General features: G+C 47.0%; 1 long non-coding RNA gene across 1 annotated transcript; it reads left to right on the top strand.

Moving 5' to 3' along the window:
- The first annotated feature begins 12,711 nt into the window (after nt 1-12,711).
- On the top strand, nt 12,712-15,888 carry LOC309380751. The gene is made up of 3 exons (XR_014173107.1): nt 12,712-13,210; nt 14,503-14,590; nt 15,787-15,888. It is a non-coding gene; the product is annotated as an uncharacterized lncRNA (long non-coding RNA).
- Nucleotides 15,889-17,784: the final 1,896 nt, after the last annotated feature.

Consider the following 17,784-nt stretch of genomic DNA (forward strand, 5'->3'; position numbering starts at 1 on the left):
GTAGACATTGATAGGGGTGGCCGTCAATCTCGATAGTGCAGACCGGGTCCTCAGGTGACAATGCAAGAACAGGGCAGATGGTTTGGGTCTGACTGGGATCCCCTTCTAATTGTCAATAAGTGTCCTGATCATCGGGAGGCGGTTGGTTTGGAGGGTGCAAGGGAGGAGCGGTAGCGTTCACCCAAGGGTGGGCAGACTGGTCTATGGTTGGCATTTGGGTTCGGGGTCCTGATTGGGGTCGAGTTTGAGGTATCGGGTTCGAGGGCGTTGGTGGAGCATAAGCCGCTGGTTGGTGGTTGGTGTAGCCTGGGGTTACGTTGGGTTGCGGGGGGAAAGGAGGTTGGCTGGTTCTAGCAGGGAAGGGCTTGGGTTCTTGCCCCCCGTAGGGTGGCGCATTTAGGTAAGGGCAGAATCTTTTTATGTGTCCTTCTTCCTGGCAGTAGTAGCACCCTCCAGTCCCCGGTCCCCATTGCCTATAGGGGTTTGGGGGTCCTCCTCCCCGGACCCCCTTTCCTCGGTTGAGACCTCTACCTCGGTTAGGGCCATAAGTAGTTTCCATACTTAGGGCCAAGATCTGTTCGACTTCGGATTTTGTCTCCTTTTTCTTTCTCTCATCTCGAGAGTTGTAGATGGATTTCGCAATGGACAAGATTTCATTTACACTCTTTCCATCATATCCAATTTGAAGATTTAGGGCTTTCCTAATGTCTTGGCAGGCCTGATCCTTGAAGAAACCTTTAACGATCACTTCGTGTTGCGGATTCTCGGGGTCGATTCCTCCCCAGGTTTTGATGGCGGAGACTAATCTGGTATAATAATCAGAAGGGTGTTCGTTTGGTCCCTGCATTACCGTTTGGACTTTGGTCCAATTAACGGTGCGTTGTCCGGCTGCCTTTACGCCATCCAGAATGGCTTTCTTAAATAGTTTCAAGCACCAGATCCCATTTGTCGTGTTATAATCCCATGTAGGTTCTACTCGAAGGGATTGTGCCGTGAGCGCCTGCAATCCTTGGGGCCGTCCTCTCTGGTAGTCGGGTGATTCTATAGCTTCCCCGGCTTTAGCCAGAATGTCCGCCTTCTCTGCCTCGTTGAAGAGGGCATTCAGAAGGACGTGGACGTCCGCCCAGGTAGGATTGTGGGTGGAAAAGATTGCGCTGATCTGGCGGTGACATTTGTCCGGATCGTCCCTCAGGGAGGGCATCTGGTTGGACCAAGTTACGAGGTCCGAAGTATAAAAGGGATGATGCGTATACACCATTCGTGGGGGTCCATCAGGTGAGAGAGGTGGGATCGGCAAAGCCCTTAGAGGCATCTGGATCGCCGTAGAGCTCACAGTAGAGCTCACTTGGTCAGAAGGTCCTGGGATCTCTTTGTCATGGTTCAGGGGCTCTGCTGTAGGCTCACAAGGCTCGGAGGGGAGATCCCTATTTCTGTTCGGGACAGGATCCTCAAGGGTGTTGTGGAGCGTTGAGGAAGGGGTTTTAGCTTTGGCCTGCCCGGGGTCTTTGGTTTTAGTCTGTCCAGAGTCCTTAGTTCTAGCCTGCCCAAGGTCTTTCTGGTCCTTTTTGGCTTGTAGCCTTGTGACTCTTCTGCTGCCTTGAGCCCCTTCCTCCCCCCCCCTTCATCGCTACTCGAACCACTGTCAGACGACGGTGGTGGCGGTGGTCCTTGGTAGTAAAAGGGGACCAGGGCCTGCTGTATATCCTCGTCTTCATAAGGGGGGGGGCATTTGCTGTCGACCGGGATTCAATATAGGTAGCTGGTAGGAAGTTGTTCCCCTTGGGGCTTGGAGCACTCTCCTTACGGCCTCAAAGGTAGCCAGGTATTCCAACTGGCGGGGTTTTTCTTCTATTAAGTATTTCTTTAAGTAGTTCAAGCGCTCTTCATTAAACGAACCCCCTGCCGGCCAGCGTAATTCGGGCTTGGCCGAGGCGGTACTGGCGGGCCAGATTTCAGAGCAGAGGTCCTCTAACTTTTCTTTGGATAATAACTTGTGGCCAGGGATCGACTTCCAATGCGTGATGACAAATTGGAGAGGAGAGTCGGGATCCTTCTGAGATCGGGATGGCTTTCTAGAAGCCTTCCTCCCAGAGTGAGCCCGCTCGTGTTTGGAAGCCTGGGTACCCATAGTATATTTCACGCGTGTCTAGACAGGAAAGAGGAGAGAGAGGGGTCGGTAAAGTTTGGTGGGTCTAGGGTGTTCGGTATACTCAATAAAGGGCTTGTAGTAACAGAGGGGTCTTCAGTCGCTTGGCAACTTCCTTAGAGAGTTTTTTAAAGAGCTCTAGCTATCCGGTATTATTTCCTTTCCTATTTCCTTGTCCAATAATCTGGGGTCCCTTTCCACTCTGCCGATCCTGCCCAATTCCTCATGGGCTATTCCCCCCCTGGCAACCTCCTACCTATCGATTACTCTCAGGAAAAGGGGCCCTACTGAACGCCCGCGCCGCGCGGTGCCAGATCGGGTAGTCCCTGGATAGAACTTCGGGTCGAAAATCCCCCTTGCTTTCGGAAGCGGGCTTACAATACACGGGGTACGTAGCCCGACCGGTGCGGCTGGGATTGGGATAGAAAGCAAGACCACTTCCTGCCCCCTAGGAAGGACGCTCGGGAAGATCGGAAAAAGAGCTCCAACCCCTTGCTTTCAACTGGGATGCCCGTTGCGGAGAGTCGGCTATCTTTCAAGTCGGGTCACTCCGTCTTACCCTTCGGGCTCCCAATTGGTGCGGCTGGCTGGAGAGTTTAGAGAAAGGGATAGAGCTCAGAACCCCCCTTTGGGTCGAGCGGCGGTCCACGGTCTCTCTCACTAACCGGACCAAGAGGAAGGCGAGAAGAAGCGATAGAGAGGAGGGCAGAGAATTCGGTTGCCAGGAGAATTCCACCCCCTTTCCCACCAGTGCACTGGATTTCTTTCCTATACTCACAAGTCTTCTCTGTTGATCCAATCCCAGGATCGATGAACAAGCCGGCTGGATCCCCTTTGCTCCCTGGCTGAACTCCTGGGGCTTTCGATTACCGCCCGGAAGATGGCCGGAGGTCCAAAAGGGTCTTCCCAGGCAAAGTGGCCCGGAGCCGGCTGAAGATCTCGGGGCCCCCGGTCAGCAACTCGGGAGAACCGCTGTAAGCCCCACGTTGGGCGCCAAACTGTTACGGAAATCTGGGTGCGTATTTACCCTGCCACCCAGCCAATCGGACCAAAGTCCGTGGGTCTTTTGCGGAGGAAAAGAAGCTCAGCCGGACGCAGGAGCAAAGTACGAAGATCCAAGTTTATTGGCCAACAGGTTCAAGACGAGATTGAACCCCGAGAATGGGGCGACATAAACTTTTAAAAGTTCCCTCCAAGTCCCAGAATACAGTGCATGAAACGTCATGAATTCATTATGGGAAGGTTGGGTTTCATGGATTACATCATGAATACATTACACACGTCATGAATATCTCAGAGAAAAGGTGGGGTTACACTAATTAACATTTGAGATAAGGGAGGGGAAATATGTAGAGCGAGAGATACACATAGGTAAGCATTTATCAAGTACCGGTGGTGGCAGGACAAAGGGCCAGAGATATGCATCGTCTGCCACCTGGTATTGCCCGGAGGAAGGGTTATGTGAAGTGATCTGACAGGATTAAGAAGTTCCTGTGTACGTGCCCTGTCGCTCTGGGGATTATGGAAGTAGGGATCATATCATGGAGTGCGAAGGGAGCTGAGTTGAATGACACCAAGAGCAAAGAAATCGGAGTTATGGTTGATTTTATGTCAATTTCTAAAGGTTTCCTATGCCGTCTGACCTATTCCGTATTGGTGATCAAAAGCGGAAACAAAATGGACACATTGTAGCAAGAATGGATACATTTTGACAGTTTTACGAGGTCTCTGGTTTCGGATCCATTGTTTTCACCGTGGGGGGGCCGTCAGCAGCTTGTCAGTAGGTTCAATGAGGCGTGCAAGGGCTCCCTGAGCTAGCTCCTGCAGGACGAATGCATGGTTGTGATTGGCTAAGACGCAGCCATAGGAATAAGCGGAGATACAGGAGCGCCCGGTCTACTCGTTCTAAACATGGAGCGCAAATAGTCATAGGAAGAGATAGGAGAATATATTCATATATTTGAGCTTATTTCGCTCGTGGAAGGAAGAAGGGGGAAAGGGGGGGGTTTCTGGGAGAAGTGTGGTGCTTGTGCAACGGTGAGGGGAACTGGCGGTGGATACTCTTGAGGTCATCGCCTCGGTCGTTCACGGGAGAGAGGGGGAAGAGGAGGTACCCCCCCCGTTCCCGATCCGTATCAGTGACCCCATGGACCAGAGCACGCCAGGCACTTCTGTCTTCCACTGCCTCCCGCAGTTTGGTCTGACTCATGTTTGTAGTTTCGAAGACACTATCCAACCATCTCATCCTCTGTCATCCCCTTCTCCTTGTGCCCTCCATCTTTCCCAACATCAGGGTCTTTTCCAGGGAGTCTTCTCTTCTCATGAGGTGGCCAAAGTATTGGAGCCTCAGCTTCACGATCTGTCCTTCCAGTGAGCACTCAGGGCTGATTTCCTTAAGAATGGATTGGTTTGATCTTCTTGCAGTCCATGGGACTCTCAAGAGTCTCCTCCAGCACCATAATTCAAAAGCATCAATTCTTCAGCGATCAGCCTTCTTTATAGTCCAGCTCTCACTTCCATACATCACTACTGGGAAAACCACAGCTTTTACTATACGGACCTTTGTTGGCAAGGTGATGTCTCTACTTTTTAAGATGCTGTCTAGGTTTGTCATTGCTTTCCTCCCAAGAAGCAGGTGTCTCTTAATTTTGTGGCTGCTGTCACCATCTGCAGTGATCATGGAGCCCAAGAAAGTAAAATCTCTCACTGCCTCCATTTCTTCCCCTTCTGTTTGCCAGAAGGTGATGGGACCAGTGGCCATGGACAAAGTCTTGATCTACAGGGTGGCAATTTCAAAAGTCTTCATAAGGTCTTGTGCACCATTTTTCTGGGTTCCTCCTCCTCTCCTGTGGGTGAGGGGAGCACCCTGTTGCAACAGATCAATAAAGATCAAGCTTACTAGCTGCTTTGCTTCTCAATATTCTCTGGTTGGCCTCTGTTATCTTCTCCTACCAATAGGGAACCTATGTTAGGACTCTATATGGGCTCTTGGATACCCCATAAGGGGTATCCAAGGGCAATTTTTGTTTACAACAGAGGCGACCAACAAGTGGGCCAACTATGAAGCGACTTCTCCACAGCACTTCTGCTTCTGGCCTAGAATAGAGAAACACCCAGACATTTACTATTAAATTAAAAATTCTGCCCAGGTATGCAAAGATGGCAGCAAGAATGCTTCTAGCCCAGAGATGGAAGGAAGGAGAAGTACCAACAAAAGAAGAATGGAAGGCAGCAAGGGATTAAAAGGAGGCTGTAGGGGGGCAGGCGGTGGCAGGTTTGGAGCACTTGGCAGCAAGCAGTGGCAGCAGGTAGAGGTGGCGGCAGTAGTGGCAGGCAGGTGCAGAGCATTAAGAGCATTGACTGGTGAATATCTTATAAGAAGCATGAGTTACAAAACCTTCCCTCTTCACCTAGCATAGAAAAAGACCACAAATTTGGAAAGTTGAAAAAATGTTTACTTACAAGCTCTCCAAATTCATGTGCTTTTCCATGCAGCATCCAGAAAAAGTTGCACAGGCAGTAAAGCTTCGTTTAGTTCCAAAGTGGTGAAAGTTCCTAAATTATTGGTGTACAAACTCAAGAGTGGCTTGCGAGTGCCATGTGGTCTGCATGGGGATAACCTGCTCAGATCTCCTCACACGTTGAGCTTCACAGGGTGGGAGGAGCCAAAGGTTTGATTGCCTAGTCCTCCTCAAGGGGAGCTAAGGCAGGACAGCTTGCTCTGTGGTCTTAACCCCTTCATACTTTAATTAGACTTAAGCATGTTGATTATATGAGGCTGGTTATCCCACACATTTATCATGCAATGCATATTATCTAACATTGAGCTATGGTCTATCACAATGAATACATTCTATTGAAGTCAGTGGTACTTGCCCATTAATGTGTCATTTCAGACACGGTTGATCTTTTGAAATTAAAGAACTGTAGGGGCTTACTCATTCAGTTACACCTTTTGGATTCATCTGAATTTATTCTAGCCATGCTATGAGCAAAATAGGGCTGGCTGTTTCTCTTCAGTGACACAGTTTCTATTGCCAGAATGCGTAGCTCCAGCCAGTGTCAACCTTGTAAGTTGGCAGAAGAAGGAGCAGTCCTTTTCTTCCATTTATTTATATTGACACTGGAAATGTTTCTTTTGCCTTCCCTCAGCTGCAACAGTCATTTGTCTGCTGCAGCATATTTCTGCTCAGTAGATATATTTATGGCAAGGTCTTTAAATAGATGGTGTACCGGGGCTGAAAACTTAACAAAACAAAAGAATGTGCCAAAGATATCAGTGCCCGTATTTCATGCTCCATTACTAAACCATGAATTCTACAAAAAAAAAAAAATTGTCATTGCAAGCAGACAAACTGCAAATACTGTAAGCTGTGAGCAAGAGAAGACTCTTTGTGACTCGGCTGCAAATCTTTTGCAGATGAAGACGCCCTGAACTGAACGCAGTGTGCAAATATAAACATGTTAGGGGCTGCACCCCTGCTCAGCTGGCTCACTAGCCCCCCTGTCATTCACCCCAGTTTAACCCCATAGAACTTCCCCTTCCCAACCCATGCAAACTCTAATATCACTTTTCACCTTCCTAACCCCATTTCCAAAGTCACTTCCCACAAAAGTGGTGCGATGTTGTTTTGTGAAATTCTGTTGGCATAGCTGCCTCTACCAGGGGTGCCAACTACAGTGGGCAAAAGGGAATTCGCCATTCTCGGTGGGTTGAGCTCCGCCAATATTGAGGGGGATGACATTCCCCACCGGGGTGAAGATCACCCTCCACCCATCTCGCACCCACCTTGCGGCGTCATGTGACAAGTCGTGTGGCCCTCAATTGGGGGGGAGTGGAAGTTGGTGCCCCTGATCTCTACACTTCATCGTAACCATATCTGTGTTGGTATCCCAGTACAAGACAGGCTGTGACCAGTTTACAACCAGTCAACACCCTTGATTGCTCATGTTTTTTGACCATTTTTTAACATGCCTCATCTCTAAAGCTGATAGGCTCTCAGATACGCCACATGGGTTCCTAAATATCCATATGGAGTGCAGGCCTCTATGGACATTATTCTGATTTAGAGAAAACCTATCCCTTAGAATTATTTGGACCTGGTCTGTATCAATAGGATGCATTTTGTCTGGTTGGTTAGCATTTTTCAAAAGCCATATTCAGTTAACCATAAACGCCCATGGCTATAAATGCACTTTGCAGATTAATCCACAGGGAGGGCTTGGAAGCTTCTAAATTAACCCACAGACCTGGATAGCAAGTCTCTGGGTTAAGCATAAGTGGAAGAATGATAGCTGCTGCATTGAGGTTAATGAGATGCATCTAGGTTACCAAATCACTCTTGCCAGCTTATTGTATAAATCTGTCAACTGAACTAGTTAGTCATGTTGCCTAGCAGCATTTTCCAGTGGGCCAGGAGAGAGGTATGCAGCCTTCATTCCTTTCTCCAGGTTCAAATGTGCCTAACCAGTACGTTCCAGCTGGGCAAACAACTGCTAAAATGTGCAGTTTATAGGCTGGTTCACACCTTCCGGCTATTTTAGGAATTAAAATGAAATTGCCCTAAGCAGTGCAAAACAAAGTGGGCCAAGACAGAGGGGAGTTAGGAAGTCTGAGTTTGGGTTCTCTCTTTGCCCTAGGCTGCCCTAAGCTGCTGAGACCATATAACACTGATCTTGAAAGACCTACATTGGCTCCCAGTACGTTTCTGAGCACAATTCAAAGTGTCAGCGCTGACCTTTAAAGCAGGGGTCAGCAAACCTTTTCAGCAGGGGGCCAGTCCACTGTCCCTCAGACCTTGTGGGGGGCTGGAATATATATTTTTGGGGAGAAATGAACAAATTCCTATGCCCCTCAAATAACCCAGAGATGCATTTTAAATAAAAGCACATATTCTATTCATGTAAAAACACCAGGCAGGCCCCACAAATAACCCAGAGATGCATTTAAAATAAAAGGACACATTCTGCTCATGTAAAAACATGCTGATTCCCAGACTGTCTGCAGGCCAAATTTAGTAGGTGATTGGGCCGGATCCGGCCCCTAGGTGTTAGTTCGCCTACCCCTGCTTTAAAGCCTGAAACAGCCTCGGCTCAGTATACCTGAAGGAGCGTCTCCACCACCATCGTTCAGCCCAGACACTGAGGTCCAGCTCTGAGGGCCTTCTCTGGTTCCCTCACTGTGAGAAGTGAGGTTGCAGGGAATCAGGCAGAGGGCCTTCTTGGTAGTGGCACCCACCCTATGGAACACCCTGCCATCAGATGTCAAGGAAATAAAAAACTATCTGACGTTTAGAAGACATCTGAAGGCAGCCCTGTTTAGGGAAGTTTTTAATGACTGAGCCTTTAATGTATTTTTAATCTTTTGTTAGAAGCCGCCCAGAGTGGCTGGGGAAACCCAGCCAGATGGGTGTGATATAATTATTATTATTATTATTATTATTATTACTATTATTATCATCATCATCATCATTATCATTATTATTAAGATTACGGCTATATACATATAAAGAGTGTATTTGGCAGGTATGTATTGTATGGAAGAAATCAGCAGAAAATGGCGGACTTTTGAATTCAAAGTGCTATATTAAGTGTTACTAGCGGTAACATGGGCAGCAGGTCAGGTGAATCAACAGACAATTTCACAGTGAGCTGAACTAGACTCGGTGTGCAAAGCTGCCGTTCCAAACTTGTGAAAACGTGTGCATTCAAAGTAAGGCTTTGTGCTGCCGCTAGCATCCCATAGATTTGCTCTGATAGCCATTGGCACATATAATGAGGTGTTTGCATTCATTTCGAAACAAATAAAAAATGGAACTGAACGGGGCCCCTGTGGCTGCATTTTTATTTGTTCTCTAATGAATTCATTGAGTACCAAATAGGTGCATAATTTCTAGTCATCTCTCATTTACAGCGTATTTATCCCAAGCAGCAACAATAACAGAGCTGCTTTATTCCCCTCAAATGCCCCAAACATTGCATCATTTTGGGACATAGAACTAGAGAATCATATAGTTTGACCCAAGGGTTATCTAAACCAGTGCCAGATTTACGTATAAGCTAAACAAGCTATGGCTCAGGGCCCCATTCTCTTGGGGTCCCCCAAAAAATTTAAAGGAAAAGCACACACACCTGGATGCACATTTCAAAATATATGATAAAAAACAAATAAAACAAAACCTACATACAGCAACAGTGTTTTGTGGGCTCCTATTTGTTATGGGCAAATGGCTTTAGGTACCTACTAGGTCCATAATGACCGCTCCCCGCATAAAACGGGGGGCGCCCTTTGCACGGACGCGCGCAGCCCCTAGATCTGGAGCGGCTCCAACAGCATAGGCTTGGCTTTGCCTTCCCTCAGGTGGGATACCTGGAGGTCTCCGCCTACCTCAGTCAGTTGCCCAATCCCACCTGGGGGAAGCGTTGCCAAGGAGACCAGGCCAGGTAGGGGAGGGATTACCTGCCCACACAATAGAGGGAGGATCTTACCTGGGAATCCTCACTTGGCTCCAGAGCTTCTCCCACCCTACCCACCCTCAGTTAATGTCTTATATTGCAGGTTAACTTTCCTTCACAGGTATGCGGGCGCTGCTACGTCAAGGTCGCTGTTAAAGGGCCGGAAAGGAATTTCCCTGCATTGGCAGGTTTCGCCTTTCCCGTAGCAAAACGTCACAACTTTGGCGGTATCAGGCCTTGGGCGGAATCCTTTAGTCCATCTTCCTCTTTGCGGCGGCGATACCAGGGTTCCCCGTTAAAGGGGTTTCTGAAGGGAGGCTTTGACCGTACGCCGAAAGGTTGTCATTGCTCTCCCCTGCGGCGGCGGCGTTACGGGGGCGGCTATCTCTGCTTGAACATATGTTCTCCAGAGCCGACCCATCCCCCGGCTGGGGACTGGGGAGGGAGAACGCCCAATGCCTGAGCCAAGGTCTACCCACATTTGAAATTTAATAAAGTTGTGGCCAATTGAATCCCATAGCACGTTGTCTTGAGTCGTTATTCCACATGACGGGGGGGGGGACCGCTCGGGATCTGGGGACTCCGCCTGTCCACGCAAATTACCATATAGCATATATTCAACACAAAAAACAGTGACAATTTGTTGTTGACAAAAGACAGCTGGACATATAAAGGGCCCCGTTACCTTCAGTAGCTTAGGACCTCATCAAACCTAAATCCAGCCCTGATCTAGACCAACCTCTTGCAATGCAGGAATCTCTCCTAAAGCATCCATGACAGATGGCAGCCCAGCATCTTTTTGTGTGAGAGAGCCAGGGGAGAAAATTTGTTGTTGTTTAGTTGTTTAGTTGTGTCTGACTCTTCGTGACCCCATGGACCAGAGCACGCCAGGCACAGAAACACTGTTTACCTTCCCGCCGCAGCGGTACCTATTTATCTACTTGCACTGGCATGCTTTCAAACTGCTAGGTTGGCAGAAACTGGGGCAGAGCAACGGGAGCTAACCCTATCACGAGGATTCGAACCACCAACCTTCTTATTGGGAAGCCCAAAAGTCTCGGTGGTTTAGACCACAGTGCCACCCGCTTCCTGAATAAACAAGCTCACAATCACTGATAGGTCCACCTGCCATTGTGAGGCTCAAAGCAATGAAGATGATGCCTCCCCAGCTGTTGCCATTGGCTGTGGGTTTCTTGTGATGTCACAAAAGCACTTGGCAACTGAGTGAATACAAAGGCAGGCCAAAGGGAAAGCCCTTTTCTGTTTCCAGCAGGACACACCTGGCAATGGATGTGACATTCAGCACTGCCCAGGTTTCTGCCACTTGCAGGAGGCAAAGTGGTGAATGGAAGGAGGCAATCCTCTGACAGTGGGATGCTAGGGAGTGTGCTTTTGAACTGTTAGGTTGGCAATGGGAGCTCACCCCGTCATGGGGATTCGAACTGCCGACCTTCCAACCTTCCAATCGGCAAGCTCAAGAGGCTCAGTGGTTTAGAACAGAACACCACCTGCATCCTTAACTTTTCTCATGGGAGTGCTGAAATGCAGATCAGGTAAAAGTTTTGGGTTGGACTGCATGAGCTTCAGTTCCCTCATAGTTCTATACAGTGGTACTTCGGGTTAAGTACTTAACTCGTTCCGGAGGTCAGTTCTTAACCTGAAACTGTTTTTAACCTGAAGTGCCACTTTAGCTAATGGGGCCTCCTGCTGCTGCTGCGCTGCCGGAGCACGATTTCTGTTCTCATCCTGAAGCAAAGTTCTTAACCTGAAGCACTATTTCTGGGTTAGCGGAGTCTGTAACCTGAAGCGTATGTTGTTATGTACTGAAGTTCTCACCCTGGGCCAGCAGGGGGATACTGTAGACAGTTATGCAAATAAGGGATCGAAAGTGACGTTCAGTGATTGGATAGTTTTAGAAAGTTGTTACAGTAATGTTGTACTGGAGCTCTATATAAGCAGGCTGACTGAACCCTTCAGTTCAGTTCTGTCCTGGCCTGTGAATAAACAAGAGCTGTTTGAAGAATCGCTGTGTCGTCTGATATGTTCACCCACAACTTGACATACGTAACTTGAAGCGTATGTAACCTGAGGTACCACTGTATTTGCATGCCTTAACTAAGAAATGTAAATGAGTAATAGCTCACTTGCTCAAGGTAACGCAGTGAGTCATGGACCTTTTCAGTGTCAACAATGCCCCAAAATGGCCCCGGTCCCTGAGAGATCCTGGAAGAAGACAGAGCTGCCTCTTTGGTCTGAGGGAAAGCGATGAATCAGGCTGGCCTCAGCCTTGCACCCGTCCCCCCCCCTTTACATAATGTTATTCATAACATTAAGGGGGAAAATAGGGCACCAAACTTCTCCTCTGGCCTGATGACTAACAAATAAGGCCAGGGAGGGTGTGTAAGTCGGTGCGAAGCATCGGCTACATCCCCAGCCAGTCGCATGTGTGCCCCAGATGGATTTATAGAGGAGCCAGAAAAAGAACAGAAAAACAAGTTAGAGAATCTATATGAAAAGGGGAGGGGGGACCGAAAGGGAGACAAAAGGAACTTCACAATGCAGATTACTCTGAAAAAGCAAAAACAAAGCCTTTCTCCCTTTGATAAGGCATTGGCTAATCTGTACATAAATAGAAATAACAGCCCTATGAAATGACAATGATTTGGTTGGAAAACATTCATTACAGGCATCCTGCAATTATCATTACAGCTTGGCAGCAGCTAAATCCTAAAATGCTCAGGTCTTTGCCATGTGAAAAGCAAAGCGTTCTTTGGGAGGGAAGAGGAAACCAACTGAGAACACTATATTTAAAATCTGTGCTCGGCGACATGAATGGCTGTGTGTGCACATGTGTGCGTGCGTAAGGGCTGTATTATTGTACACGTGAGTAGCTCGAATCATGTCCTGCTCTTTCTCCCCCACCCACCCACCCACTTTGTTTGGATTATGCAGGCTGGCTGGGCAGCCATCCAAAAGATTCACATTAAATTCTAGCTATATTCAGCACAAAAAGTCATCTAGCATCAGAGGATCAAAGTTACATCAACCAACAAGCACTAAGGAACTGATAAGCTGCTAAAATTAGGTCATCTCCTAGCAGCTGCTTTTGATAGATGAAGTGGAATTTAGCCTCAGGTTTTCTATTTAAAGATCCCTTACAACATCTTTTCCTGCGGCTACAAGGAGAAACACAGCAGCGTATAATGCTTCTGATTAGAGGTTTGCTCTCATTACTTGTTTGCTCTTCTGATTGTTTCAGCCCTGCCACAGATTCCTAGCACGTCACATTTGCAGCTATTTTAGCTACTTTGAACTCACACTGACATGTTCAGAAGGATTTTTAAATTACTGAGATCTAAGTCCATCAAATGCTGTTTTTTCTCCCCTTCTTTGTTGGAGAGACGCTTTCGCAGAGTTTGTGTTCCCAAGAAAAGGCATCTAACGTCCAGCGGTGACCTTAACAGTTGCCATAGCTTAAATTTTCCTTAATAGTGTTTCCCTTTTAAGAAAAGAATAATCTAATGCTCCATCACAGAGAATGTCTGAATGTTTTTTTCTTGCAGACCTACTGGGTGAAATAGCTCTTGCGCCGTCATCTCTACAGAAACAGTAAGCTATTCAAGTGCTTTTGTAAAAGCAGATTATTAACTTTGAGAGAACAGTGTTTGACCACAGTGGATTCGGTGTTCAGATTGCTGCCTCAGGGGCATGGGGGGGCAGAAGGCATGCTGAGGCTGTAATCCAAGACACAATCACCAGGGAGTAAGTGCTGTCAAACCCATTGAGGCTTACTTCCGAGGACTGCACTGGGAGTTTTCAGTAAAGTGGGGAAAATATTTGCCTGTTGTTGTTGTTGTTTAGTCGTTTAGTCGTGTCCGACTCTTCATGACCCCATGGACCAGAGCACACCAGGCACTCTTGTCTTCCACTGCCTCCCGCAGTTTGGTCAAACTCATGCTGGTAGCTTTGAGAACATTGTCCAACCATCTCGTCCTCTGTCACCCCCCTTCTCCTTGTGCCCTCCATCTTTCCCAGCATCAGGGTCTTTCCCAGGGAGTCTTCTCTTCTCATGAGGTGGCCAAAGTATTGGAGCCTCAGCTTCAGGATCTGTCCTTCCAGGGGGCACTCAGGGCTGATTTCCTTCAGAATGGATAGGTTTGATCTTCTTGCAGTCCGTGGGACACTCAAGAGTCTCCTCCAGCACCATAATTCAAAAGCATCAATTCTTCAGCGATCAGCCTTCTTTATGGTCCAGCTCTCACTTCCATACATCACTACTGGGAAAACCATGGCTTTAACTATACAGACCTTTGTTGGCAAGGTGATGTCTCTGCTTTTTAAGATGCTGTCTAGGTTTGTCAAAATATTTGCCTACTTGGCCACAAATCCTATTGATTCCAGTGGAACTCAGTTTGGTGAACCTGATGCTTAGGATTCCGTCTGAGGCACCAAAGGCATCGCTACTTTTTATACTCCTCTAGGGACGTGGGTGGCGCTGTGGTCTATACCACTGAGCCTCTTGGGCTTGCCGATTGGAAGGTCGGCGGTTCGAATCCCCACGGTGGGGTGAGCTTCCATTGCTCTGTCCCAGCTCCTGCCAACCTAGCAGTTTGAAAGCACACCAGTGCGAGTAGATAAATAGGCACCGCTGTGGCAGGAAGGTAAGTGGCGTCTCCGTGCACTCTGGTTTCTGTCACAGTGTCCTGTTGTGCCAGAAGCAGTTTAGTCATGCTGGCCACATGACCTGATAAGCTGTCTGTGGACAAATGCTGGCTCCCTCAGCCTGAAAACGAGAGGAGCGCCACACCCCATAGTCACCTTTGACTGGACCTAACCATCCAGGGGTCCTTTACCTTTTACCTTACACTCCTCTCAGTTTGTTGTGTTGCGTTGCTGTTCAGTAAGCACAAACCTGAGGTGCACACATCCACATTGGCAGAGAAGTGGGTATGAACGCATCACCAAACAAGCAAATGAGGACAAAAGAAGGTATCATTTTTGCATAAATTTTGTGTATGGTATGAATTTTGCATAAACCTTGCATATGAATAGATGCAAATGCAGAAGCAATTACTATAAATTAAATCAAAGCACCATACACCTAAACCATCAAGGGGGAGACTGTAACTGGGTGGTCTGTGTACCTGCTGAATCTGCTGCCCGGGTGCTGTTTTGGAGGCAATTTCAAGACCTTCCCTGCTCTCTCTTTCTTTCGTATTTTCAAATCAGACTATTCAAATCTAGTCCAACCACCTGCAATGCAGGAATCTCAGCTAAAGCATCCATGACAGATGGCCATCTAACCTCTGCTTTAAAACCTCCAAGGAAGGAGAGTCAATAACCTAATATGTTCAAGAACCTAATATAACTGTCCATATGCTAATACATTCTGTGTCAAAACAATGATTCTTCAACATCAACTTCGTTGGACTGGTCATGTTGTACGGCTGCCTGATTATTGTCTTCCGAAGCAACTACTAAATCGAACTAAAAAATGGAACTCAACTAAAAAATGGAAAGCAGTGCCGGTGGTCAACAAAAGAGGTTAAAGGACTCTCTCAAGGCAAATCTAAAAATATATAGTATAAACACTGACAACTGGGAAACACTGGACTGCAAGCACTCCAATTGGAGAACAACCTTTACCAAAGGTGTCATGGACTTTGAAGACGCTCAGACCCAGGATGAGAAAGGCACATTTGGCAAACCCTCACCGTGAACCTATGTCCCCACTGTGGAAGGACGTGTAGATCCAGAATTGGCCTCCACAGTCACTTGCGGACTCACTGTTAAGACCATGTTCATGGGAGACAATTATACTTTCTCCTCCAGTGATGAGGCTGCATTTTAATATTTTAATATTTCAATATTTTAATTGTTGTATTTTAATCTTGTTTTTAAGTTGTATTCATTCAACTTGTTTTTATTATTGCTTGTTAGCCGCCCTGAGCCCGGCCTTGGCTAGGAAGGGCATGGTATAAATAAAAATTATTATTATTATTATTATTATTATTATTAGCTATGAGCAATCACCAAAAAAGAAAGATATTCTGTGTAAACTCTTTCCAGATATCATTGTATTTATCCAAAGAAAGTCTGCATCTATAAGCTGTCCATTCATATGCTGCCAACGTTGTCATGCTGTCAAGGCATTGGTTAAGGTGATCATATCTCTATTCTTCTAGTTCATCATTATAAGTCTCTTGGCCACCACTAGGGCTTCATGGGTCAACATGAGACTCCTGGTCACCTCAGGAGGGAGGGAAGAGCACTGGTGGAGGTACGTTTTGTGAGGTGAGATGCAGCGGCTGCTTCCACGCTGATTGCCATATTTAACATTATACAATGTATTTATTTGTTCATTAGAACTCCACCAGGCCGGTCACAGCCTTTCTCTTCAGGCCACCCCTCTCACCAGTCCTGCTTCAGACCCTCTGGGAGTGTGTTTGCCTGGCTGAAATGTATCCTTAAAACTCTGATCATGCCTCCTCCTTGCCTTAATGGAGGCTAGACGGGGGCTGTGGGCTGTGAGAAACTAGCTGGCTTCTCAGCATAGCTTCCAGTATACCTCCACCCCCATTGTTCTGCCCGGACACTGAGGTCCAGTTCCGAGAGTCTTCTGGCGGTTCCTTCACTCTGGGAAGTGAGGTTACAGGGAACCAGGCAGAGGGCCTTCTCGGTGGTGGGACCAACCCTGTGGAATGCCCTCCCACCAGATGTAAAGGAAATAAACAACTATCTGACTTTTAGAAGACATCTGAAGGCAGCCTTGTTTAGGGAAGTTTTTAATGTCTGATGTTTTATTGTGTTTTTAATATTCTGTTGGGAGCCACCCAGAGTGACGGGGTATAAATAATATTAATGCATCATCATCATCATCATCATCATTATTACAGTGGTACCTCGGGTTACATATGCTTCAGGTTACATACGCTTCAGGTTACAGACTCCGCTAACCCAGAAATAGTGCTTCAGGTTAAGAACTTTGCTTCAGGATAAGAACAGAAATTGTTCTCCGGCGGCACAGTGGCAGCAGGAGGCCCCATTAGCTAAAGTGGTGCTTCATGTTAAAAACAGTTTCAGGTTAAGAACGGACCTCCGGAACGAATTAAGTACTTAACCCGAGGTACCACTGTTTTTATTACTCCTATTTCTCCTCTCTCACTCTGCTGCAGCCTTGTGGAAAACTGGGGGCTGATGAAAGGAGGAGCCTGATGGACAAAACTGGTCAACAGAGTCAATGGGGTGGTCCAGAGAAAGCACATCTTCAGATAGATAACTGGAGATCCTCACCCACCATTTCAGATGGGATGAGGATCAGCAGAGGAGCTCAATTTCTGGTGTCACTGACTTTTGTGACCTTCAGATGAGCTGAATGAGCCCACTGAGCCTGCAAATCCTAAATGTAATTTTTGTCTTTCCATATAGTGCAGAAATGCACATGTAGATTGGTTTGTTTGTTTGCTTTAGAAATAGATCCTTGTTCTTGCTCCCGTTATTTACCTAATATGGGCTTCTTTTGCCCATTTAAAAAGTGTAACAGTTTTCCTCCAACCAAGGTTGGAAGGCATGGTGATGTGGAATATCTGAGTGAGGCAGCATGCTAAATCTTCACTTACGAGTTCTGTGTTTCCTTGTTACATAAATCCCACTTTGTTCCTCCCACCATCATCTTTGCAAGGTTAATAGAGACTTGTGTCATGCAAACTTGCATGAGCCAAGAACCATAATTCAGGGATGGTTTAATGTGGGCGTAAACAAGGCAGGGAAGCATTAATTAAAAGGGATGAATAGCAAATGTATGATTTAATTGGATCGGTTCTCAGTACACAGTTGGATTAGCCTTTATGCTAAGTTCTCGGCGGTCTTGTTTCTTGATCTCCTGCCTCTTTCATAAAATTACTCAAGTCTGTTAACAAGTATCAACATTACATTTGAACAGATTTTGCCATGGAACGCTATTTTTAAAGACCCAATCCCAAAGAGATGCTGAAGGAGGGCGAATGGCTTTCTAGTTTGCAGGATCAACCTTGCTCTTTACCAGAACCTTAAAGTCCACCAACAAGACCCAGATGCAAAACAGGGGCTGCAGGGAGCAACATGGGGCTTCCAGATGACCTATATATTGAGCATCCATTCTTGATTTTTTTGCAGGGAAGTTAGGAGGTGTTGGATCAAAGCAA

This window comes from Podarcis melisellensis (genome assembly GCF_964234715.1).
Source record: "Podarcis melisellensis genome assembly, chromosome: 11".
Taxonomy (NCBI): domain Eukaryota; kingdom Metazoa; phylum Chordata; class Lepidosauria; order Squamata; family Lacertidae; genus Podarcis; species Podarcis melisellensis.